At 43.8% G+C, this 27471-nt stretch overlaps 1 pseudogene; it reads right to left on the bottom strand.

Annotated features, from left to right (window-relative positions):
- Positions 1 to 2069: 2069 nt before the first annotated feature.
- On the bottom strand, positions 2070 to 2529 carry LOC136319650 (large ribosomal subunit protein P1 pseudogene; annotated as a pseudogene).
- Positions 2530 to 27471: the final 24942 nt, after the last annotated feature.

The following is a 27471-nucleotide window of genomic DNA, read 5'->3' on the forward strand; positions in this document are numbered from 1 at the left end:
TTTTGTATTTTTCTGAAGTTGGAAACGGGAAGGCAGTCAGACAGACTACCGCATGTGCCCGACTGGGATCCACCTGGCATGCCCACTAGGGGGCAACACTCTGCCCATCTGGGGTGTTGCTCTGTTGCAACCAGGGCCATTCTAGCGCCTGAGGGGGAGGCCATGGAGCCATCCTCAGCGCCCAGGCCAACTTTGCTCCAATGGAGCCTTGGCTGCGGGAGGGGAAGAGAGAGACAGAGAGGAAGTAGAGAGGGAGGGGTGGAAAAGCAGATGGTGCTTCTCCTATGTGCCCTGGCCGGGAATTGAACCTGGGACTCCTGCACGCCAGGCCGACGCTCTACCACTGAGCCAGCCGGCCAGGGCCAGGTAGGTTTATTATAAGCAACCCATGTACATGATTTTTATCTGGCAGAAAATAAAGTTTCTTTTTACAGAAAGTTTTCACTGGCACCTAGATTAACAAACTTGGATATTTTTCTGGAATGCCTCTAGCTTATGTTCTTGAATATAACACATAACATTCCAACTTTATCTTGATTTGACTTCATTAGTTTTTCTAAGATGTCCCTGTTTTTTCCCCAAACTGTTTCAATGGAAAACTCAATCATTTCCTGGCACTAACTCCATCATCTGTGTCACTGTGACAACCATCAAATAAACTTCCCTGTTTCATACCACATCTGCTCTCCCAGTGCTGTAGGACCTTGAGCACTAAAAGAATCTCTAAATGACTTTTTTCCCCCCAAACAAACATCCACTCCAAACTCCCCCTTTCTGATTTTCTTTTCTTTTCTTTTTTTTTAAAGATTTTATTTATTGATTTTAGAGAGGATATATATATAGAGAGGCAGGAATGGGGAGGAATGGGAAGCAGCAACTCCTAGTAGTTGCTTCTTGTATGTGCCTTGACTGGGCAAGTCTGGGGTTTCAAACTGACGACCTCAGCGTTCCAGGCCAACACTTTATCCACTGAGCCACCACAGGTCAGGCCATAATTTTCTATTAAATAAAAGACAAATTGTCAACACCAAAACAGCCAACTTTTGTTAAAAGCCAGGAAGTCTTTCAAAAGCTTTCAGAGTAAACTGTGCTGTTAAACATGACAAGTAGATAATGGGAAATATTGGCATCTATGTGGTGCCTGTTGATCTCTTTACAAATTCTGATAACTGAGGGCTGCTTGGATACAGGCATCCTTCTTTATTTTATCACTGTGGGCGACTTTCCTCATCCCATCATTTGAAAAATTAAAGCGATGGCAGAGCCTAGCTGATTTGCACTCCAGATTCTTTCATTGGCAGGCAGCAGAGGGGCAGAGTAAAGTACTGGGCTTTGAAGTCAGGCAGCCTTGCGTTTGCACACGGATTCCTCTGCCCCTAGTCCTGTAATTGAAGATACATCACTAAACCAACGTCTCAGTTTCATTAGCAATAAAATGGGGATGGGGATACTAATATTTACCTTATAGGCTTGTTGTGAGGATTAATGATACGAGTATGAAAGCATCATCCCAGTAATTGGCAATGTAGTAAATGCTCATTAAATGGCAACTCTTTTTAATTGTAACAACTAAGGATGCCCTGATTTTTTTTAAAAAAAGGACAAAGACAAATACCTATTCTTTCCCTATGCCAGAACCCAAAGATGAAACAGTAGGTGTACCATTTCATGTTAGATCAGTGGTAGTCAACCTGGTCCCTACTGCCCACTAGTGGGTGTTCCAGCTTTCATGGTGGGTGGTAGCGGAGCAACCAAAGTATAAATAAAAAGATAGATTTATTCTGCCAAACTTAGCGAAAATCTGACATAAAGTACTTGATAAGTAATTATTATTATATGCTTTAACTTGCTGTAACTCTGCTTTATAAATTTTATAAAGTAAAGTTACTTCCCTACTTTATAAATCACCATTACTGTGGAACCGGTGGGCGGTTTTAAAATTTTACTACTAACAGAGATACAAAAGTGAAGTGTATGTCTAAAAAGGTTGACTACCCCTGTGTTAGATTAACCATCTTTACTTTCTTCTTTCAGAGTTCAGTTTTTACTGAACGTGTCACCAAAGAAATTCAGTCAAAAAGACCAAAGCCCCTGTCATCAGCAGACTCCTCAGATTTCTTCTTTCTTTGCTTCCATCTTCTTCTCCTCAACTAGGGCAGCAGTAGTGGTGGTGGTGAGGGACGACCACTTCCTGCTGGGGTAGGTCCACCAGCCCTGACATTGCAGATGAACCTCGGGATGTTGGATGTTGATGTTGGCCAGAGCCTTTGCAAACAGGCCTGGCCAGAAAGGTTCACACTGGCTGCTTTAACGAGGGCCTTGATCCTAGCCCCTGTGACCGCACAGGATGAAGACCGAGTAGATGCAGGTGATCTCTGAGATAGAGGCCACAATGTGGGTGAGTGGGGGTTGAGCGCTGCCAGACTCGGTGCCAGTGGCTAGATGGAGTGAGGGCTTGACCCCAATGTGGCCTTCGCTTCCTTGGAAGGACAGTGTGCCATACGGGCAGCTGAGAGGCAGCTCAATCATCTTTAAATGAGGAGATGGAATTGATGATCTCTCAGTTTCCTCCCTTATAGCTCCAAAATTCTAAGATTTTATATTTAGGAGGAAATAAACATTGAAGGGCAAAACAAGCATATTTCCTGACCAATTCCTCCTGAGGCTCAAACTGTGTTTCACTGGTAGGGCCAGTTCCAAAGCTTATAGGATGGTGTCTTTTCAAGAGATCAGGGCTTGGAGGAGGAGGCCTGGGTGGAGAATACAGAGAACTTCAAGGCTGCAAAACAATTTTTTCATCAGGGTAATAGAACGAAAGCAAAGGGACTTTTGACCTTTTCAAGATTTTTTTTTAATGCAAAATACAAGTTATGCACATAATCTTGTTTTCTGCCGATACTTTTATAAAAAAATTGGCATATCAATGACTCCACTTAAAAGCACTGAAAATGGGAGCCAGAAGGAAACTTTTCTTTCTGAACAATGACTGGGGAGGGAATTCTAATGAATATTTTGGCACACATATCTCATTTTCTGGCTGCTTCTGGACCCAAGAGCCAGTAGGTCATAATTAAAGCCAATAATGGCAACTCCAGACAGTTATCCAAATATTTTCCTGGTGCTGTCAATTCTCCCCATTAAATGACTTAACATCCTATTTGGGGAGTGCAGAACATACACGCAGAGAGGGAATTAAATGTTCTTTTTGTTTGTTTTTAAGTGAGAGGTGGGAAGGCAGAGACAGACTCCTGTATATGCCCAACTGGGATCCACCGGCAAGCCCCCTAAAGGGTGATGCTCTGCCCATCTGGGACTGCTGCTTCCTTGCTCAGTAACCAAGCTATTTCAGCACCTGAGATGAGGTCATGGAGCCATCCTCAGTACCGGGGGCTAAGTTGCTCATGCCATTTGAGGCATGGCTACAGGAAGGGAAGAGAGAGAGAGAGAGAAAGAGAGAGAAGAGGGAGGGGTGGAGAAGCAGATGGTCACTTCTCCTGTGTGCCCTGACCAGAATCGAACCCGAACCTTCCACAAGCCGGGCAGATGCTCTAGGAGAGATTGAGGAGAGATCATCAATTCCATCTCCTCATTTAAAGAAGATTGAGCTGCCTCTCAGATGCCCGTATGGCACACTGTCCTTCCACTGAGCCAACTGGCCAGGGCCAAATGTTAATATGAATATTGGAACATTTCTGTAAGTTGTCCCCAAAGATATTGTTTATGACATTCAAAGGAATCACGGGATATTTTCTTTAGTAGATCATTTTAAAGGAGCTGTGAAGTTTTCCCTAAGTCCTCAGAACAAGATCCCATTTTCTGCAGGAGAGGAGAAAAATTATGTGTTTGGGTTTGAAGCAGTATGTTATGTAAATAAATGAATTTCTCCTGCCTCCACTGCACCTTTCAGAATGTCCTCTTTGATCCGCAGGAGCTGCTAATGCTACAGATACAGTTATGTAATTTACAAAGGCCAAAGATGCTCACTTTTCAGTCAGCTCCACTTCTAAAAGGACAACTCACAAATACATCTGTTTGTAAAATCTGTTTAGGATCTTGGAAACAAGGTCTTCAATTTTTTCTTTCTTTTCTTCATATTAGTTTTGTATCTTTAAAAATAATATCTATGCAAAAGCCTCCATTCCTCCTTCTTCTCTCCCTCTATCCCTACTTTAAAACAGTAAGAGTTTCCTCCTGGATGGATATTAAGCAGCTCATTCTAAAGAGGGTCTGAGAGAGTTCTGGAGCACCATTTTGGGATGGAATAAACTGGCCAATCACTTCTTAAAAGCAAAACTGGACTTGCTCTGTGTATGGCCAGTGACCGCCACCATCATTAGGTTCACATTGGATTCAGATAGCCCGTAAAGAAACTGTGGAGCCAAAAAATGGTGGGCCATTTATTTTTTTTATTTTTTTTATTTTTCTGAAGTTGGAAATGGGGAGGCAGTCAGACAGACTCCTGCATGCGCCCAACCGGGATCCACCCGGCATGCCCACCAGAGGGCGATGCTTTGCCCATCTGGGGCGTTGCTCTATTGCAACCAGGGCCATTCTAGTGCCTGAGGCAGAGGCCATGGAGCCATCCTCAGCGCCTGGGCCAACTTTGCTCCAATAAAGCCTTCGCTGCGGTAGGGGAAGAGAGAGACAGAGAGGAAGGAGAGGGGGAGGGGTGGAGAGGCAGATGGGTGCTTCTCCTTTGTGCTCTGGCCAGGAATCGAACCCGGGACTCCTGCACGCCAGGCTGACGCTCTACCGCTGAGCCAACTGGCCAGGGCGGGCCGTTTCTTTATTAAAGTCTTGCACTGGCCCACGAGCAAACATACAGGGAAAACACTTCCCTTTCATTCAGGGCACCCAAAGCCCTGTCACATTTTTTGGTTCTACAACCAAGAGAATCTTCTCCGGTTTCTCCTAGAATCAAAGGCCCCACTAGTCTTAGCGAAGCTTGCAAAGCCCCTCACCTCTGGATCCCCATCTGCACATCTCTCTCTCTGCAAAACTCACTTCTTCAGGACTCTGCATTCTCTCTGCTCTCCCTACAAAACTGGCTGGGCCAACAAAGACCCCTCCTCCAGTAAACATTAGCAAAAACAATGGCCCCTCCCAAGCAGGAATGCAATCTGCAATTTGCAATTAACTGCTGTGCTCTGAGGGCAAGCACACATGTGGCTGCCCAGCATCATTTTTTAACAATAAAAGTGAGCAAACTCAAAAAATACAAATTTTACAAACTCATTTGCCCACACTCTGCAAATCAATTCAGCAAAAACTTGGGTTCCAAACTCCAGGGCTGTGCTGTGGCAGTGGAAACATTCCAGCCACAACTTGAAGTTGGGAGCCAAGCACAATGCTAAGGCGAGGAAGACATTTGAGGCCAAACCAGACAGTGATCTTGGCACTGCCAGCTCCTGAGCCCAGAGCTACAACAGCTGTGGGGTGGTGATGTACCTTTCCAAGTTCTCTAAATCTCTAGGTACACCAGAGTCCAGGCTTTAAAACTCCCCCCTTTCTCTGCCCACACATTTCACCCATGGTTACATCATAATAGATGGTGAAAATGCTGTGAGGTGTATACACAATTCTTAGACATGCTTCCACTTATTCATACTTGGGTTTTTTTGAGGACCTCCCCGTTGTGAACGAGCAACTCCTTGACATAGGGCAAGAAAACCTCAGACTTACAGAGGTTTCCTCTGCCTTTGTGGTCGAGTCCCTCTGTGGCAGTCACTTTCTTGCTTGGCTTACAGAACCAGGCAAGGTTCTTGCTTGGGGTCGGGCGGAGTAGGGGAGGGGGGGACTTTCTTTGGATTCTGATGTCAAAATGCAGAGAGCCCACTAGAGAAATCTATGTTGTCTACATTACAAGAGGGCAGTTTGCCAGTTTCTGGGCCAGTTGGCTGACTCAGAGATGAGATTATTCCATGACTCTTTGTTTTCATTCCAGGCCTAAGAGTAAAAAAATGTAAAACTTTGCTGCCACCTGCTGTTTTCTTAGGAATAAATTCCTTTTTTTTTTTTTTTTTTTTACACAGAGAGTCTGAGAGAGGGATATATAGGGACAGACAGACAGAAACGGAGAGAGATGAGAAGCATCAGTTATCAGTTTTTTATTGCAACACCTTAGTTGTTCATTGATTGCTTTCTCATATGTGTCTTGACCGTGGGGCTACAGCAGACTGAGTGACCCCTTGCTCGAGCCAGTGACCTTGGGTTCAAACTGGTGAACTTTTGCTCAAACCAGATGAACCCGCGTTCAAGCTGGCGACCTCGGGGTCTCGAACCTGGGTCCTCTGCATTCCAGTCCGACGCTTTATCCACTGCACCACTGCCTGCTCAGGCAGGAATAAATTCTTGAAATAATTCTAGGATAATTATGTGTTGGTTTATTTTAGCAAAGTGTCTTGAAGGATTTGAGGGATTTCAGAATATGTGTTTGTACAGTAGGGTATCAGCAGGCCTCTCATTTTCTAGGCTGGGTTGTGGGCCATCTAGCCCATCCTTTAGTATAGCTTGCAGATAGCAGAGGGGGAAGGAGGGAAGGGCAGACTCCTTGATCTCAGACATTCAGGGTTCTGGCCAATGAGGTTTAGGTTTGGCAGCCCTTTCCTCATGGCCAAAAATGTCATGGAAGCCATAATGGAAGACAAATTCCCCAAAGACAGACTGTTCTCCCATGGGTATGCCAGTGGGTAGTATTTCTTGTAAGTGGCCCTCAGAAGCATCCTTCTCATCAGAAGTGGTTATAAATCTTGGATTGAGTTTCATTTTGTGATGTCTCCAAATGTTTTATTTTTGTCTTCCTTGAGGAAGCTGAGGCTGATTAAGGATGAATGGTGCTAAGGAAAATGAAGGCTAGATCAATTTGAATGGCTCCCAGGTGAGAATTCTTGAGCTCAAGTTAGATGGTAATTGGGGGAGGAAATAGTATATACTTAAGAAACATTTAAATAGCATGGGGAGGGTTGATAGTCACAAAAGCTTAAATGGGTCTGAAAAAGGACCTTAGCCATCTTATAGGAGGCACCCAGAGGACAGAGATTGCCTAGTCTTGACTAATTCGTAGCTTATCAGTGTGCCAAGTCAGAATGTGGGATTTTCCTCTTTGCAGTCTCCGGGAAGATCCATTTGTATGTAAATGAGTTCCTTTCCTCTGTCTTTTGAGAATTCTTTCAACAAAGATCTTTTTTTATTGGCAAGTATTAATGAATCTATTAAGTGTGTTTTTATATACTTCTAAGTGCTTATTCTTCCTCATTTTTTAAAAATATAAGATCTGGGACTTTGTAGATGGACACAGAATGAAGTTTTAGAAAATGACCCTTGATCTTTTTGCTATCAAAGGAAATAGGGAGTGGTACTTATAAGCATATAAGGTATGTGATGGCTTATCAGTCTATGTCTGGAATGATACTTTGCAGAGGGTAGCATGTTTGTTGAATGAATGATTAAACTTATCAACAAATGTTCTTACCAGAAGGTCGTGAGACCTTTTGGGGAGGGAAGGGGGTAGAAAGGAGCAGAAGGAAGAGTCTCAGAGTTCATAAAGTGAAAAGTTGTAGGCAGAGTGAATCACAGGAGCTAGAATGCTATGGCAGGGCCAAAACGAATAGTGTACAAGCTTTGAAATATATGTGTATTACTTATACATTACATATAATTGTTGGAAAAAAGCAAAGAACAAGAAGGTTATAATGTACAGAATTCCTCCTTGCATGTCTCATTCCCCAAATACGATCATTGTTAATGTCTTGCACAAGCTCGACCGTGTTTATGCTTCACGTCTTTTCTTGTTTATGTCCCAGTTGTTCCCTCTTAAGATTTTGTAAAGGCTTTGGACAAGTTCCAGCCTGTCTTAGCTGCATAAAGAGGGTTCAGGGAATAGGTTTGTATTCTACTAAGGAAATATCAGTATTGCTTTTGGGGGCTACTGTGATGATGCCAAGGGGGGATGTGGTGGGAAACCCTAAGTGGAAAGAAAAACTCAAGAGGACTGATGTGGGCAGTGGTTTTTTTTTTGTTTTGTTTTTTTTTTCATTTTTCTAAAGCTGGAAACAGGGAGAGACAGTCAGACAGACTCCCGCATGCGCCCGACCGGGATCCACCCGGCACGCCCACCAGGGGCACGCTCTGCCCACCAGGGGGCGATGCTCTGCCCACCAGGGGGCGATGCTCTGCCCATCCTGGGCATCGTCATGTTGCGACCAGAGCCACTCTAGCGCCTGAGGCAGAGGCCACAGAGCCATCCCCAGTGCCCGGGCCATCTTTGCTCCAATGGAGCCTTGGCTGCGGGAGGGGAAGAGAGAGACAGAGAGGAAAGCGCGGCGGAGGGGTGGAGAAGCAAATGGGCGCTTCTCCTATGTGCCCTGGCCGGGAATCGAACCCGGGTCCTCCGCACGCTAGGCCGACGCTCTACCGCTGAGCCAACCGGCCAGGGCCTGGGCAGTGGTTTTAACTACCCCTCCCTTCCTGGGCATTCTCTCTTCATTTTTCAGGTTTTCTTTTTTTTTCTTCCCCCAGCTTTATTGAGGTATAATTGACAAATAAAATTGTATATATGTAAAGTGTTCAATGTGATGATTTGATATATATACATATACATTGTGAAATGATGACCACAATTAAATTAATTAAAACATCTATCATCTCACATAGTTACATTTGTATGTGTGTGCGTGTATAGTGAGAACACTTAAGATTTACTTTCTTAGCAAATCTCAAGTATAAAATACAGTATTATTAAGTATAGTCATCATGCTGTACATTAGAGTCCCAGAGTTTATTACCTTACCATGGAAAGTTTGTACCCTTTGACTGACATCTACCATTTCCCCCTCCCCCATCCCCTGACTACCACCGTTCTACTTTCTGTTCTTATGAGTTCAAATTCTTTAAAAGAGTTCACATATGAGTGAGATCATACAGTACTATACAGTACTTGTCTTCTGGAGATTCTCTTGATAGTGCTCAGACCTCAAAGGTTTTGAATTTTTTTTCAGGAAAGGAAGCAACTTCTCAGGAGAATAACCTGTGTTGCTTGATTTCAGTAGCATGGGAGCCCCCTATTCCTGCTCCCCCTTGAAACCCTGACTCAGCCCAAATGTCAGAGCTAGAGGCCCCAGTCTGGTTCTGCACCTGGGTGGGAAAGAGAGTATAGTAATTGCAAAGGGAGCTGAAGATGACCATAAGGTAGGACAGGCTCCTGGTAAGTTCTTCCCCTCACAAGGCTAGCAGGGCTCTCTCCTGACAAAGGTTATTTTGCAAGATTATTGATGAGGCTCCCTGGTGATTAGATGAACAAAACCATCACTGTCTCTACAAACCTGTCCTCTGATGAACACACACTCCTCCTGGACGGTGTCAGGACAAAGTTGTCTAAATGTTTTAGAGACCAGTTTTTACCCCTTCTGTTGTGCTTGGTAACTAGGATTCTGTCAAGAAAATACAGCAGGGCTTCTATGAGCTTAAAAAGAACATTTCAAAATATTGCATTAGCCTTTTGTCCCTTCTGTCTGTTTTTCTTAGAACAAATGTAACCTTAGTTGTTACAAATTTTGTTTAAAATAGCTCTTCTGGTGAATCACGTAAAGTGAAGCTGCAGATATGGTATTGTTTTAGCCATGTCAAGCTTGAAATGTGAGCCAGCTTCTAGTAACTACTCATTGGGGGGAGCTGGTGGAGTGCTTTCACACGTGTTTTGGGAAGGATTCTAATATGTTCAGAGATAAAGACATACCTCAGATAGCCAGTCAGTATTATGCATCTAAGGATGGTCTAAAAGAGCTTTAGAAGTTTTAAGGTTGCAAGAAGCTTTAAGAAATGGTTTCTGCAGGCTCAGACACTCTTCATAGCCCAAGGCATGTGGAGGTCACAATATACTAACCCCCACCCCAGCAAGTGGCCAGAAACGTTGGAAAGTCTCCAAGAGGCCATGCAGAGGGGTCAAAGGACCTTGCAGATGCTCTGAGGAAGAAATTAAAGCTGTAAATGGAACCTTAAGACATGACTTTAAAGGTCATTATCTAGTTCATACTTACATCAGGCTCTAAATATTGTCAGAAAGTAGATACATTTCCCAGGACAATGAACAGTAAAATTGCTCGAAATAGACCTCGGAAATCTTCAAGGCCAGCGCGGCCGGGGCAGGCCATGATGCTCCAACCCAACGCAGACTCCGGAGACACCTCGACAGAAATGAGCAACTACAGCTGCTTCAAGGAAAATTTATACTCACTGACCCTCAAAACCCGGAAAAGTGTTTCAAACCTGATCTCTCCCTCTTCCACCAAATGGAAGTGGGGTGGGAAAGGGAGACCAGCACTCCTTAAATAAAGTCCCTTGTCAGGGACCAGTCGCGTAAGGCCTCTGAATGTTCTTCCTTTCTCCCTCTCCGTGGTGTAGCTTGTTGCCCAGTTAGCGCTGAGCAACAGCTCTCAGCTGTACCCACCGGCGGGCCCCACCCTCTGTCGGCCAAAGCCGGTCACCCCCTGCCGGGCAGCTGCTGGGTGAAAGTCCAGAATGCTCTCCTGAATAAACAAGTCACAGAAAGGCAATTCTCAGCAGTGGATGGGGCTGTGCTCCAGAAGTCTTTTTGAGAATCTGTCCTTTGGAACTTGGAAGACATTCCCCAGAATGAGCAATGCTGTGCGTCGTGGCGAGGTTCCCAGGCTAGCCCGCAGCACTGAGTTTACCTGAAGGGGACTTGGAAAGCGGTGCTCTGGAACTCACCCTCATGGGTAACAGACATTTTCTGAGCTAGGCATGATACCAGTGGATGTGGGGATTCAAAGCAGCCTCAGGGTTGTAGGGTGGGTTGGTTCAATGGCTCCTGGGTGCCAATGCAGTGGTTGAGATTGTCGCCCTCTCATGAAACCCCTGCTCCCTTTTTTCCCCACCTACATATTGATACTTTAAGTTGAGGGTGAAGGGATGACTACTCCAGCTTTTCTTTAATTTGGTTCTTCCGGCCTCCTGGTGTTGGGCCAGGCAGGCCTGTGTGTGAATCCTGGCTCTACCACTTCACAGCTGCAGAGGCTTTTGGAGCTTCAGTTTCTCTTCAGCAACACTGGAGTCCTGTGTACCTAGGAGAGTCTTGGGGTTGCCTCCCAAACATCTGTTCTACTTTTGGTAACTATGACTTTTCTTAGGGTATTCACATCTCTCCCCAGCAGACCACTCCATTCCTGAAGGCTCAGGCCTACTGCAATTTCAATGCCATTATTATAGACCTAATGGTGGGTACTGACCTGACTCAGGCCAATGAGCTTACAGAAGTTTACTAGTTACTTTCAGGAAAAAAAAGTTTCCTCTACCCTGCTATGTAAAAATGGGAGATATATTGTGGTCCCAGTAGCAAAGAAAGGCCACTCCAAGACTGTAAGAGATGTCAGATAGATATGGAAGCTATCTGTGGTTGGCAGAGAGATAGAACATTGATAAAATTGCTGAATTCTAAACTGACTCATCCTGAAACCCGTTCTACTTCTGTTGTTTCAAGTATATGAACCAACAATTCCTTTCACATTATGCCGTTTTGAACTGAGCTTTCTGTTCTTGCAATGAAAGACATATTAATCGAATCATCACAGCCCAGGATTTACCATGGGTAAAGTATTCACAGTATTTTGCACAGAGCCTGACTTATAGCTAGGACTCCCACCCCTCCAGCTCAAGAGTATTTGTGAAACAGATCACAGTTTCTTAGGACTTTGTTGGGGATAAAGAGGAAAAGGGTCTGGCTCAGTACACCCTGGCTAGACCTGAGCCTGTTTGGCGGTTTGGGTATCTTGCCTGGACTGAGAGATGGCCCTGCTGGACTGGTTCTAGTTTTAGGATTCCTCCCTTTGGGAGGGAGTGGGCTTCATAAGCCTAGGGTTCTTCTAGGCCCTGGGCAGGTCTCTACATTGAGGAGGGTTGGGGGCCAAAGAGGAAATGAGAGAACCAGCATTTGCTGGAGCATTAACAAAGGATCAATCTCTGAGATCAGGGTTCATCTCTTACCTTTTTCTTTCTTTCCTCCTGTTGTCCTCTCTTCTTTACACTTTATCACACTCCCCATTCTCACCAGGCCTGGGAAAGAAGGGGAAGCCAGAGTTGAGATGGATCCCTGGTAAGGGAGGGGAGGTGTTTAGTGGAAAGAAAGGAGAACTATCTATCTCTAATGATGCCTTTGCATTGGAGAGTAGCAGGGGGTCTCAGTTTTCAGCCTAAATGGTGGCAAAGCTGGTCTCTTGGAGTCTTTGCATGAGGAATGAGATTCTGGGCAGGGCAGCCTGGTTCAAGAACAAAGGGTTTTGTTGTGACTGTGGTAGGAGAGGAGTCATTTGGAGTGCATGTACTGGCTGTAAGTCAGATTTCTCATCATTTCATCACCCCCAGCTTAGGACTGAGTCCCTAGGGAAAGGAAACTGCAATAAAAGAATAAGTCCACACAGAGTTGGCACAACTGGAATCTGATTGCGGGACCTGGTTCCTGTGACATTCCTGCTTTGCATAAAAAGGGTAGAGCTCATTTGTCCCATTTTAGCGTACTGCTTTTGGAGGATCCTAGAACACAGGGTGGAGACGGAGTGTAAGAAAATACGTCTTGGCCCCGGCCGGTTGGCTCAGCGGTAGAGCGTCGGCCTAGCGTGCGGAGGACCCGGGTTCGATTCCGGCCAGGGCACACAGGAGAAGCGCCCATTTGCTTCTCCACCCCTCCGCTGCGCTTTCCTCTCTGTCTCTCTCTTCCCCTTCCGCAGCCAAGGCTCCATTGGAGCAAAGATGGCCCGGGCGCTGGGGATGGCTCTGTGGCCTTTGCCCCAGGCGCTAGAGTGGCTCTGGTCGCAACATGGCGACGCACAGGATGGGCAGAGCATCGCCCCCTGGTGGGCAGAGCATCGCCCCCTGGTGGGCAGAGCGTGCCCCTGGTGGGCATGCCGGGTGGATCCCGGTTGGGCGCATGCGGGAGTCTGTCTGACTGTCTCTCCCTGTTTCCAGCTTCAGAAAAAAGAAAAAAAAAAAAGAAAAAAAAAATATGTCTTCACAAAACTGGGTCAAGGGTGCCATGTTTCAACAGTGGAATGGGTGCCTGGAAGTGAAAATAGAGCTCCTGAGCGATCCGATTAGAACAGGATTGAACTGCCAGCCTCTTATCGGGACACGAGATTTATGACTGTGGTCACGAACTGCCCTGGTCTTTGTTTTTATCAGTCACATTCCATTAATGCCTCATAATGAATCCATGGTCAATGAAAAACTCAGTTGTTTTGTTTTTTTTACATGAAAGGCTGCCAAGCCAGGAATCCCCATGAATTTAGACTGTTGATGTTTTGAAAAAATAAAAACAGAACTTAACACTGATCCTTGTTGAAATGCATGTTGTTCAGCTCACTCTGCATCTTGCTTCTTTTAGCTATTAGCTATTACTCTAAACTTTGTGCTTACCTGCTTTAGTCATGTGTAAAAATGTAGATGGGGGCAGACTATAAGTAGTGTGCTTGGGACTCTGCATGGGAAAGTTCCTGCTGGTGGACACTCAGTTATTTATCAACCTTTTGCGCACAAGGCTATGCAGTCAGTGGCTAAATCATGTCATAATACGTTTATACCATTCACCCGCCTGACCTATTCATCACTGGATTGTTGGACACTCTGTCTAATGCCTTGCTGAAATCAAGTACACTGCCTTTGGCATTTTGACCCTTAGCAGTCTGGCACTTACCCAATACCTTGTATGTGGTAAGATCTCCATAAATGTTTGTTGAATTAAATTCCCTGAATCATCATCTTAATAACAACAATATAATTTATAAAGGGGAAATGAAGCATGATGAATTAATGAGACACTTGGCTTCCTAGTGCTCTTTATACTCCTTTCCATTATTTTAAATAAAAATATAAAAATGTCACCTAGAAAAAGAAAATGTAGACGATGCGTGACAATAACCATTACGTCAATTATCATTGCCAATTTCCATTATTGTAATTTTTTTTCTTTAAAAACATACTCCTGTGAAATTTCATTTTCATTTACTCAATTTTGCCCATCTTTCTATAACCGAGTAGAATTCAGTTGTGTGGATCTCATTCTTTTTTAAGTGTTTAACAAATTGTTTATGTTCTTTAGGTTCAGACATTACAGTCATTTGTCTTTAAATTATGCAGTTAATCCATTCTTTTAAAAATATATCGAGCACCTACTATATATCAGCTCATGGGTCAGAATGGTAAGGAATTAAAAAGAAAAATGAGCAAAGTCCTGACTTGTCAGAGGTTTGGAATTGAATGGGGTCAGGAAACTAGCACACCAGCAGTGAAAGAACAAGGCTGTCTGTGTTCAGGGCTGCGGCAGGGGAGTGTGTCATGTGCTCTGGGGCCTTGCTTCAATGCAAGGGATAGTGATTCTTTTCTCTGGGGGGGGGGCTCCTTGGAGCATGGAGCAACAATCAAGAGATATTCAGGCAGCTGAGGCTCCCATCACAGCCTGGTTCTTCTGCTGCCCTGAGACTCAGGACAGCTAAAGTAATGGGTTCCCTGCATTCAGAGAGCTCCTTCACGGGCAGTGTGTGGGAAGGAGGTACTTGCTCTGGGTGAGGGTCTCACAGTCTTCCTCATATCTTTGGTTATCAGGTCAGAACAGTGTCCTGATCACAGAGACCACAGCAGAAGAGAGGAAGAGGAAAAGTCCAAGAAAGCAAAAGCTAGTGGTGGCAAGCAGACTTTCAAGGTGACTTTTGTGAACATTGCCTTTGGCATTCACACCTTTGTATAATCCTCTCTTCAGGAGTGTGGATGTGGCCTATGACTTCTTTGTAACCAACAGAATACAGTAAAAGTAATGGAATGTTGTAAAGCCAGTATACACGGCCACCATCACAGCCGCCTGGCCCATGCAGGTTCACATTGGGTTCGGACAGTCAGCAAAGAAACAATGGAGCCAAAAACTGGTGGGCCATCACCTTGAATCCTAGCTTGCACCCAGCGGGCAAGTAAAACACACACTGGGCTCCAAAACCCACTTATTCAGTGCTCACAAAGCTACTGACTTATCCGAGTTTCCTAGAATCAAAGGTTTCTAGCTCACCAGACTTATTCTCCTTTGTTCCCATCTCCTTCTCTCCGCATAAACTCTGCATTAACTGGCTTCTCCCTCGGCACTCCACCATCTTGGCTGCTTCTCCTGGCCTCTTCCACGTGGCCTTTCTCTGCTCTCCTCTCTAATGCTAATCTCAGGAACCAAGAGAGCAAGCTCCCGGTCTGCCCCACTTTATAGTGTAGAAATCAAAACCTTTAATCCAATATACAAATAAGGAAGTCTCTAATACAAAGTCACTTATCTGAGGCATGATGGGATTCCTCATGAGAGTGCACCACCCCACATTACCAGCTAGAAGCAGTGGTCATTGGGACTTGAACGTGAGCTGCAAAGTATAGAATTGTGACAACAATTCCAGTGCCATGCAGACTTTTCCTGGATGTGGACTTTTTCTGGGCTCCTGCTCCTTGTGACAGCTCCTAACAGACTGAACTGGGGTTGGGTTGCATTCACAGGGATCTGGAATGGTGTTGGTGCCAACTTGGATTTGGTGAACATGTTAAGGACACTACCCTTTTATGGATTCTTGCTGTATTGGCCAAGAGTTTGCTTAAAGGCTTTAATCACAGTAAAAAAAAAAATTAAAAAAAAAAATTACCAGATAAAGAAGATGTGGCACATATACACTATGGAATACTACTCAGCCATAAGAAATGACATCAGATCATCTACAACAAAATGGTGGGATCTTGATAACATTATACGGAGTGAAATAAGTAAATCAGAAAAAAACAAGAACTGCATGATTTCATACATTGGTGGGACATAAAAATGAGACTAAGAGACATGGACAAAAATGTGGTGGTTACGGGGGGGGAGGGAAGGAGGAAGAGGAGGAGGGGGAGGGGCACAAAGAAAACCAGATAGAAGGTGACAGAGGACAATCTGACTTTGGGTGATGGGTATGCAACATAATTTAATGACAAGATAACCTGGACATGTTTTCTTTGAATATATGTACCCTGATTTATTGATGTCACCCCATTAAAATTAATAAAATTTATGTATTAAAAAAAAAGGGTGGGAAAAGCTTAGTCCTAAAACCAAGCCCCAGGCTACAAGGATCCTGCCTGCCCACAGCCCGCCCCCAACACACATTAATATCACCTGGGCGACGGGCTTCCAGGTGGGCAGTGCCATCTTTAACAAGGTGAGCATAATATATTTTATCTGCCCAACAAATGTGTATGATTATCAATTATGTTGCATGCAATCTTAGAGCCGTATTGCTCAGCTGCTTTCTTGCTTTTGAAGGAGCAAATGGTCAAGGTGAGAACCCTGAGTACCAAAGATGGGTGAGCAGCCCTGAGAGCTGAAAGTGGCTCTGGCTGACAGGCACCATGAAACTGGAGCCCTGAGTTCTATAACCACAATGAACTGGATTTTGTCAACTGAATTCTGAATGAGCTTGGAGCATATTTTCCCTAGGCTAACCTCAGATAAGAACACGGCCCTGGTTGATACTGATTTCAGATTCCTGAGACCCCAAGCAGAGGGTCCAGTTAATTTGTGGCTGAACTTTTGAACCCCAGGAACTGTAGAATAATAAATATGTATTGTATTGAGCGGTTAAATTCATAGCAATATTGTTAACCAGCAGTAGATAACTAATGAACTATACCACTGTTGGGTCTCTTTTGCCTTCTGTAAAAACTGCAGGATAAAAATGCCCAGAGGGAAGAGAGGCTGGAAGAGAAACTGAGCTACCTTTATGAAGAGAAAAAAAGTGATTAGAGAATTGACTTTTGCTGTGAAGTTCTGCCATCTTCATTCATTCCCTTACTCATCAAAGGATATTAAGTTGGATGTATGGACAGACATATCTAGATATTGGTCAGGCTTCAGGAAAGGATATTATTATAGACAGAATTATATCCCCCCCAAAATGCACATATTGAAGCTCTATACCATAGTACTTTAGAATGTGACTGTATTTGGAGAGAGAGTCTTTAAAGAGATAATTAAGTTAAAATGAGGCTATCATGGTAGGCCCCAAATAAATCTGACTGGTGTCTCAGAAAAATAGATGAAGACACACAGAGAACATTAGGACACACCTGGAATGTGTTGCATAGAATGACAACCATGTGAAGTGGCAGCAAGAGTGTAGCCACCAGCAAGCCAAAGAGAGAGGCCTCAGGACAAACCAACTCTGACAACATCTTGATCTTGGACTTATAACCTCCAGGACTATAAGAAAAATTTTTGTTGTTTAAGCCACCCAGTTCATGGTATTTTCTTATGGCAGTTTAAGCAGATTAATACAGATAAAGAAACTACTCTAGGCCCTGGTTGGTGGCTCAGTGCAAAGAGCATTGGCCCAGCATTTGGATGTCCCAGGTTTGATTCCCAATCAGGGCACACAGGAGAAGTGACCATCTGCTAATCTCCCTGTTCTCTTCCTCTTTCCCTCTCCCAGCCAGCGGCTTGAGTGGTTGGAGCATGGCCCCGGGCACTGAGGATGGCTCTGTTGGTCTGAGCTCTGTCAGACTCAGACACTAAAAATAGCTTGGTCCTTAGTACTCGAACATCAGCCCGAGATGGGGTTGCTGGGTGGATTCCAGTCAGGGCACATGCTGAAGTCTGCCTCACTATCTATCTCCCTTCCTCTCACATTAAAAAAAAAAAAAAAAAAAGAAAAAAAGAAAAAGAAAAGGAAAAAGAAGGAAGAAGGAAAAAAGAAAAACTACTCTAGATATTTTTAAGCACAGAAGGAGTTAATATAGGGAGGTAGATGTTTTCAAAATTATTAGGAGAACTGGAGTAGCTGGCATTGTGGGCTGCCACCAAAACTGATGTGCTTGAGAATGCAGTGCCATGGCTATGATTTGGGGGTCATGAAACTTATGCCTTTTCTGTTGACTCTGCTATGGCCATCACAGCTGCCTCTTAACACCCATGAAGGTGGTGAGCAGTCCCTGAAAAGCTGAGATCAGCTGCCTATCTGGTTTTCTATACTCAGGTGCCCATGACCTGGACTGCCAGGATAAAAGGACAGTGGGGTGATACCCTCTATCTCACTTATACCTTCCAAATCTTATGTGAGGCTATGTAATTGAATTTAGTATCCTGGCTGCAAGAGTGCTATAGTTTTTTTTTAATATAAATTTTTATTAATTTTAATGGGGTGACATCAATAAATCAGGGTACATATATTCAAAGAAAACATCTCCAGGTTATCTTGTCATTCAATTATGTTGCATACCCATCACCCAAAGTCAGATTGTCCTCTGTCACTTTCTATCTGGTTTTCTTTGTGCCCCTCCTCTCCCCCTTTCCCTCTCCCTCTCCCTCCTTCTCCCCCCCGCCCTGTAACCACCACACTCTTGTCCATGTCTCTTAGTCTCATTTTTATGTCCCACCTATGTATGGAATCATGCAGTTCTTAGTTTTTTCTGATTTACTTATTTCACTCCGTATAATGTTATCAAGATCCCACCATTTTGCTGTAAATGATCTGATGTCATCATGTCTTATGGCTGAGTAGTATTCCATAGTGTATATGTGCCACATCTTCTTTATCCAGTCTTCTATTGAAGGGCTTTTTGGTTGTTTCCATGTCTTGGCCACTGTGAACAATGCTGCAATAAACATGGGGCTGCATGTGACTTTATGTATCAATGTCTCTGAGTTTTGGGGGTATATACCCAGTAGAGAGATTGCTGGGTCATAAGGTAGTTTTATTTTCAGTTTTTTGAGGAGCCACCATACTTTCTTCCATAATGGTTGTACTACTTTACATTCCCACCAACAGTGTATGAGGGTTCCTTTTTCTCCACAGCCTCTCCAACACTTGCTATTACCTGTCTTGTTGATAATAGCTAAACTAACAGGTGTGAAGTGGTATCTTATTGTAGTTTTGATTTGCATTTCTTTAATAACTAATGAAGATGAGCATCTTTTCATATGTCTGTTGGCCATTGTATTTCTTTCTGGGAAAAGTGTCTGTTCATGTCCTCTTCCCATTTTTTATTGGATTATTTGTTTGTTTGTTGTTGAGTTTTATGAGTTTTTTGTATATTTTGGATATTAGGCCCTTATTTGAGCTGTTGTTTGAAAATATCATTTCCCATTTAGTTGGCTGTTTATTTTGTTGTCAGTTTCTCTTGTTGAGCAAAAACTTCTTAGTCTGATGTAGTCCCATTCATTTATCTTTGCCTTCACTTCTCTTGCCTTTGGAGTCCAATTCATAAAATGCTCTTTAAAACCAAGGTCCATGAGTTTAGTATCTATGTTTTCTTCTATGTATTTTGTTTCAGGTCTTATATTTAGGTCTTTGATTCATTTTGAATTAATTTTAGTACAAGGGGACAAACTGTAGTCGAGTTTCATTCTTTTGCATGTGGCTTTCCAGTTTTCCCAGCACCATTTGTTGAAGAAGCTTTCTTTTCTCCATTTCGTATTGTTGGCCCCTTTATCGAAAATTATTTGACCATATATATGTGATTTTATTTCCGGACTTTCTATTCTGTTCCATTGGTCTGAGTGTCTATTTTTCTGCCAATACCATGCTGTTTTGATTGTTGTGGCTCTATTATATAGTTTGAAGTCAGGTATTGTAATGCCCCCAGCTTCATTCTTTTTCCTTAGGATTGCTTTAGCTATTCGGGTTTTTTATAGTTCCATATAAATCTGATGATTTTTTGTTTCATTTCTTTAAAAAATGTCATTGGAATTTTGATGGAAATTGCATTAAATTTGTATATTGCTTTGGGTAATATGGCCATTTTGGTTAAGAGTGCTATAGTTTTTAACTTTCTAGTCTGTGTAGTGCAGGAAGGTACAAAGAAGGATGTGGAAAAGGATGCCAAAGCCTGTAGACATATCCGGTTCCACCTGATAGACATCAGAGCAAAGTATGTAAAAGACCAATGGACCTCTAGGTATTCATAGTAGATACCAGAAGCTGATAACAGAAATCATGATTTATAAAGAGAATTTCTTTGGAAAAGTTGCATAGTTTTATCTCCACCTTTGCCAAGTAATAGGGTTCCCATCACCCCAGTTCGAGGGAAAAGACATTCAACAGGACCACTCTGAGAGTTTGTATGGATCTCCTGCTATTATTGGCATGGGAGTGTTCATATTGAATTTTTATCTGACTTCTGCTTCGGAATATGTAAAAGATAGATGTGGTTTGAGGAGTTGCTCATACTGTGGGAGTGAAGGAGGTGTCTGATCCAGGCAGCATGCTCCTCTAGAAGTTGTTGTGGCAGAGAATGCGTGAGTATTTCAGGACCTATGGAATGTCACAGATGAAGTGAATTGGGGGAGTTAGGGGAGCACTTGAGTTGAACCATTGATGTGTTAACTAAACTGAGAAGGGTCAAATATGGCTTTCCAGACAGAGGGAACAGCATGTGCTGACTCAGAGGCACAGAAGTGCCTAGAATGTCCAAGGAAGAGTTAAATGTTTAGTGTAGTTGTGGTGTAATCTGGGGGGTGGGGTGGGGAGTATAAGAAATTGGCTTGGAAAAAGAACACGTTGTGCCTCTAAGGTTAGCCTTTGTCTTTAGGAACCAGGGAATTACTATAGAGTTTTTTTCCTTTTAAATTAATACACTTTGTAGAACATTTTAAGATGTACAGAAAAACAGCAGGTAGCAAAGAAAGTTCCACATAACCTTACAAAGATTCCCCTATCATTTACCTCTTACATTAGCATGGTACAACCAATAAGTAAATTTATATTGAAACATTATTATAGCCCTGGCATGTTGGCTCAGCGGTAGAGCCTTGGCCTGGTGTGTGGAAGTCCTGGTTTTGATTCCTGGTCAAGGCACACAGGTCCACCCTTCCCCCTTCCCCCTTCTCTCTCTCTCTCTCTCTCTGTCTCTCTCTGTCTCTCTCACTTTACTCCTCCTGCAGCCATGGCTTGGTTGGCTTGAGTGAGGGAGCTTCAGACGCTGAGGATGGCTCTGTGGCCTTGCCTCAGGTGCTAAAAAATGGCTCTGGTTGTAATGGAGTAATGGCTCCAGATTAGCAGAGCATTGCCCCCTAGTAGGCTTGCCAGGTGGATCCCAGTCTGGGAACATGCAGGAGACTGTCCCCCTGCCTCACCTCCTATAACTAAAATGGAAAAAAAAAGAAAAGAAAAGAAACATTATTATAAACTAAAAGTCACAGTTTATTCAGGTTACCTTAATTTTTACTTCATGCCCTTTTTCTGTTCCAGGATCCCATCTGTTAAATTGTCTCCTCTCAGCTGTGAGAGTTTCTCAGACTTTCCTCTTTTTGATAACCTTGGCCATTTTGAGGAGTGCTGGTTAGTAATATTGTGGGATGCCTGTCATGCTGGTGGTCGAGGCCAAGCAGGTTCACACTGGATTCAGGCAGATGGTAGAGGAACTGCAGAGCCAGAAAGAGTTGGATCATTCCCATCTATTAGATTTGCAGCAGTGGGTGAGCAGACAGGCAGGGGAAAACCTCTTCTCATGGCAGGCAAGCAAACAGGAAACTCCCTCCTTGTGGTGGCGGGAAAGTGATTCGCAAAACCACCCAAAGGGAAAGTACCTGTAGCCTTATATAGGCTACCCACACGTGGCTCTGCCACGTGCTCATGCACTAATCATACAAAGTGCAAGCAAGCAAGCCTAACACAGCTGTTTCCCCTACATATGGCATAGACAACCCTACAGGACTGGACCCAGGTGCCTCTTTCCCTGTCTCCTGACACTCTTTGCCCTGCTGTTTTTTGCTTCAACTCCATTGGCTTTTGTTTGCATTTCTTGAAGGTGCAAGGTTGGCTACCCTCAGGACACTTGAGTGATTTTTTTTTTTTTTTTTATAGAGACAGAGAATGAGTCAGAAAGAGGGATAGACAGGGACAGACAGACAGGAATGGAGAGAGATGAGAAGCATCAATCATTAGTTTTTCATTGCGCGTTGCAACACCTTAGTTGTTCATTGATTGCTTTCTCATACGTGCCTTGACCGCGGGCCTTCAGCAGACCGAGTGACTCCTTGCTGGAGCCAGCGACCTTGGGCTCAAGCTGGTGGAATGTTTGCTCAAATCAGATGAACCCGTGCTCAAGTTGGCGACCTCGGGGTCTCAAACCTGGGTCCTCTGCATCCCAGTCCGACGCTCTATCCACTGCGCCATCACCCGGTCAGGCCACTTGAGTGATTTTTAAAAAAGGTTTTATTTATTGATTTTTAGAGAGAGAGAGAGAGAGAGCTAAAGAGAGAGAGAGAGAGAGAGAGAGAGAGAGAGGGAAAAGGCAGGTGGGAGGTGCAGAAAGCATCAACTCATAGTTGCTTCTTGCATGTCCCTTGACCGGGCAAGCTGGGGGCCTCCAACTGGTGACCTCAGCATTCCAGGTTGATGCTCTATCCACTGTGCCACCACGGGTCAGGCTGAGTAATTTTTGCTCTATAATCCAGGTAGAAGATAAGGGGGCCTAAATTAGAGAATATACACGTGGCAGAATTGACAGAATGTTGACTGATTGGCTATATGAAATAAAGAGAAGATCTGAGTACAGTTCTGAGATTTGTTTGAACGACTCCATCACTGGACCTGACCATTCACTGAAATGTGAAATGCAGGAGTTTGGAGGGGAATGTCATGAGATCACGATCACATACCAAGGTTGATTTTCTTGCGGGATATCGAGAGGTTCTTGTCCAGCAGGCAGTTGGAAACGATGAGTCTTAAGTTTAGGAGGGAGGTTGGAAAAAGAGTAACTGCCAAACAAGAGATTGTGGTGGGGGTTCTGATTATTAATTCAACTGGGATAAACCCAAGGGATATATTTGCAGTAATTCAAGCCATTGGCAACACATAGTTTAATGTGAACTTCAGGTCAGCAGAGAAATTAAATTTATTTTGGAGATTTTCCGGCAAAAGGAGGCCAGGATTTTGGGAAGGCTATTATAGTCATTCCACTTGCTAGGTTTAGGCTAATGATGGCTTCTTTTCTACTGGGATGAAATTCTGGAACTTGAAAAGGCTGCTGTATTAACAAATTAATATAGCCTCAGAAAAAGTAGCAGAGAGGTTTGGGGTTTAGACCAAGTTACATTAGATTAGGGGAAACTAGAGTGGTGGACAGACCAGGTGATAATGAATTAACATTGAAATAACATTGCTCCCAGCATGTTATTTCCTCATAGTCTTTATACCACAATGTGGGGAAAACAGCTGTGTTAGGCTTGCTCGCTGGTTTGCTGGCTGCAAGCACTTTGCACAATTAATGCGGGAGCACGTGGCAGAAAGCCACATGTGTTTCTATGAAAAGCTCTGGGTGCTTTCCCTCAGTGTTGAGTCTCCCAGATTGCTCTCCTGCCACTGAGAGATGCAGTTTCCTGTGTCCCTCAGCGGCGACTGTGAGGGGCAATTTTCCTGATCCTTTGCCCTCCCTGCGAAAAGTGGTTTTCCTTTGTTTATTATTGGCCCATCTGTGTAAGCCTCCAATAAATGGGAATGGCTGACGCTTTCCAGCTCTGCAGTTCCTCTACCGTCTGCCCAAAGTCAATGTGAACCTGCCTGGCCTTGACCACCGGCATTACACATGATATTTACATTAAAAGACAATTACAAAAGGTGGTACATTTATGCCTTGCAGATACTGTAGTTTGGCTCATTCAGTAGCCATTCTAACAGCTTTTCTCCCTTGTCTTCTATGCTAGAGGCTGGAAAGCATCATACACAGATTCCAACACTTCATTACAACCTGAATTGGCCAGGAAATGCAGTTTGGGTTAATGAGAAGTTCCCAGAAGTCCCTGAGATGAGCTTCTATTTCTGAATAGAAAGGCAAAGATTTGTGAGGTGAAGCTTTTGTGCTCTCTGCCTTCTTCCAGCATGGAGCTTGGATAAGTATTTGGAGATGGCGGCAATCTTGTTACCAAAAAAGCTGTATGCTAAGAAATAAGAACGGTGGAGCAGAAAGATGAAGAAACCTGATTGCTAATGGCGTCCTTTAGCAACTGTGCTGGTTCTGGTCAACCTACTTCTGGATTTTGTGTTATGTGGGGCAAAAAGCCTGACTTCTTTACCCAGGGACACTAAATTTCAAACTAAGCTGCCCATTAGAACCACTTGGGGAGACTTAGAGTTTGCCAGTGCTTATTTAAATAGGAATTTCTGGAGCTGGGACAGAAGGCCTCAGTAATTTTTAAACCTCCCCAAAGTGATTCCAATATGTTGCCACATTTGAGAATCATCACTGCTTTTTGTCTTTATTGTTGTTACACCGAGCTGGATGCTATTGTTCACAATACATGTGTCGAAACTATATTTAAACAACAGAAGCACGTAAGTTTCCCTGTCTCCAATCAGCTTTGTCTTTGCTACCATCAGTAGGAGAATCACACGGGTCGTGTTGTTCTTCTTTTCCTCTCTGCATCTCCAAAAGTACGTTCACTTGCAATTACAAAAATCTGTCTAGGGGCTGTTCGGGTGCGGCCTGAGAAGTGACATTGCCAGATAGCCTAGAAAAATAAGCAAAATGCTGACTTCAAGTTTTTTTTTATCTCCACAAACCATTAGAATACCTTGGAAATGTCAATATTTTAGCATTCAGACCACTTCTTCCAGACTGCCTTTAGCATTCGAAAATAACAGAAAATAATATTTTGTTGATAACCTCATCTTCTAATTCAGAAGTTTTTTAAATGGCTCATGTAATGCTGGTGGCTGAGGCCAGGCAGGCTCACATTGGATTTGGGCAGACAGTAGAGGCACTGCAAAGCTGGAAAGTGTAGGGTTATTTCCCTTTATTAGAATCTCACAAGGGCGGATGAGCAAACAGGCAGGGGAAAACTGCTTCTCATGGCAGCAGGTGAACGAACAGGAAAACAGCCCCTCACAGTGGTGGGCAAGCAATCCGCAATCGCCCTGAGGCAAGCACCTATAGCCTTACATAGACTATACACATGTGGCTCTGCCATGTGCTCATGCACCAATCATGCAAAGTACAAGTGAGCAAGACTAACACAGCTGTTTTCCCAACAGGCAGAAACCCAAAAAAGAGAACTTGTTTACACAAAATTTGAGGGTTAACCCACAACATCATTTTCAATGTCTTTTGTGTGTCTCCTACTTACACACATAATCATAGAAAGTTGTGAGCTGTAGGGAAAACAGCTGTGTTAGGCTTGCCTCACTTGTACTTTGCATGATTGGTGCATGAGCACATGGCAGAGCCACATGTGCACAGCCTAGGTAAGGCTACGGGTGCTTGCCCTCAGCATGAAGGGCGGATTGCGGATCACTTGCCTGCCACTGCAAGGGGCCGTTTTGCTGTTTGTTCATCTGCTGTTGAGAGAAGAGGTTTTCCTCTGCCAGTTTTTTTGTATGCCGTTGAGAGACTGTTAAACAGGAATGGCCCAAAGCTTTCTGGCTCTGCAGTTGCTCTACCATCTGCCGAATCCAACGTGAACCTGCCTGGCCTCAGCCACCGGCATTACACCGCCTCAGGTTACAGTTGTCTGAAGGTCAGTGCTTTTGGAGGAACAATTTTTTTGTTGTTGTTCACATCTTTCTTCTAAGTGGCAAATCATTCTGAGATCCAGGAGGGGTTGAAATTGGCATCTGATAACATTTGCAACTCCTTGTTTCCTGAGAACATGTCTAAAAACGTATATATATAAAAGTGTTCTTCTGTTGAAAAGACTCAGCTTGGGAGTGAGGATTCCTATAGCAACAAAGGATTGATTTTGTCAATTTACATGCCACTTGTGAAATGTATGCTAACTTATTTCTCGTGGAAGGCAGTATTGCACAACAGATTCTAAAATAAGAAGGCATGGGTCCAAATTCCACCTCTGCCTCTTGGGGCATGTTACTAATCTTCATGCTTCACTTTTCTCATCCATACAATAGGGATATTATTATAAAGATTATATTGGAGATTAAAGGAAATAATGCATGTAAAACCATTAGAACTGTATCTGGTACATATTAAATCTCTAATAAATATCATCTATTATGACTATCTGTATTAACTTCAACACATCATCCTGGATATTTATGCTCCAAAGTGATTTTATTTTTGAATTTTCCCCCAGACCTTCAGCTGACATGGATTATATGCTCCCCACCACCACTGTCCCAGTTTCGATTCCTGTTGGAATTTTTATCATTAACATCTTATTTCTCTCTTTTTATTTTCTGTATTTTTCTGAAGCTGGAAACGGGGAGAGACAGTCAGACAGACTCCCGCATGCGCCTGACCAGGATCCACCCGGCACGCCCACCAGGGGGTGATGCTCTGCCCCTCCGGGGCTTCGCTCTGTTGTGACCAGTGCCACTCTAGCACCTGGGGCAGAGGCCAAGGAGCCATCCCCAGCGCCCGGGCCATCTTTGCTCCAGTGGAGCCTCAGCTGCGGGAGGGGAAGAGAGAGACAAAGAGGAAGGAGAGGGGGAGGGGTGGAAAAGCAGATGGGCGCTTCTCCTGTGTGCCCTGGCCGGGAATCGAACCCGCGACTTCTGCATGCCAGGCCGATGCTCTACCACTGAGCCAACCAGCCAGGGCCATCTTATTTCCCTCTTACCTTCTTACTCTACACATTCTTCCTGAGCTCTAGTTATCACCATGTGTTGAATGGTTCTCACATCTGAAGTTCCATCTAAATCTTTTTTTGCATATTCTCCAGACTCCTGTGTTCTTTCATACATTATTGATGGTCCATAACATTTTGTATTCTATATTGCAGAGAATGGCACCATAACTCACATGCCGTTGTCCAATTTCTGGATGTAATCCTCGATTCCTCCCTTTCACATCTGTCAAACAGTCTATCAATTGTGTCTCCAATACATTCATTTCTTTCCATCCTCTTTGCTACAGTCCTAGTGTAAAGCATTGTCCTCTCTTTCAACTATTGCATTAGCTTCCACTCTCCAGCCTTGTCCAAATGGGAGCAAGCATGGTATAAAGGCTGTGGTAAGATAATGATAAAGCATAGTGGATGCTGGATTCAAATCCCAGCTCTCCTCTTGAATAGTGTGTGAACATCTTGTGGCTTTACCTTTTTATCTGTAAATGTGTATAATAATATCTACCTGTGACAGATGCATCTTGAAGAATGGCAGTGAATTAACTGTAAATCGAATCAAGTAGTAGTAACATATATAGTGTCATTGTTGGAACAATTCAACACACCTGGTATGTAGCTGTTCCTCTTAATGCTTCTTTCTCTCTAAATGTTAGTAAAGACCATCAGGAGTAGTTTGCTTTCAGTTGGCAAGCCAACAATATAATCTCACCATCCTGCGTCAGAAGTGTACTGGCTCTCCCGCACCGTATCATAACTTTGTTCTAAGGGACCTTGTTTGATTGCCTTTCCATTCTGAATCACTCTGGTTCACGAGATTGATTAATTTCAGCTGGTGCTATTGATCATGCTTCCTGGTAAACAGAAAGGAATAACTACTCTAGATACGTTGGAAA

Source organism: Saccopteryx bilineata, chromosome 1, assembly GCF_036850765.1.
Source record: "Saccopteryx bilineata isolate mSacBil1 chromosome 1, mSacBil1_pri_phased_curated, whole genome shotgun sequence".
Classification (NCBI taxonomy): domain Eukaryota; kingdom Metazoa; phylum Chordata; class Mammalia; order Chiroptera; family Emballonuridae; genus Saccopteryx; species Saccopteryx bilineata.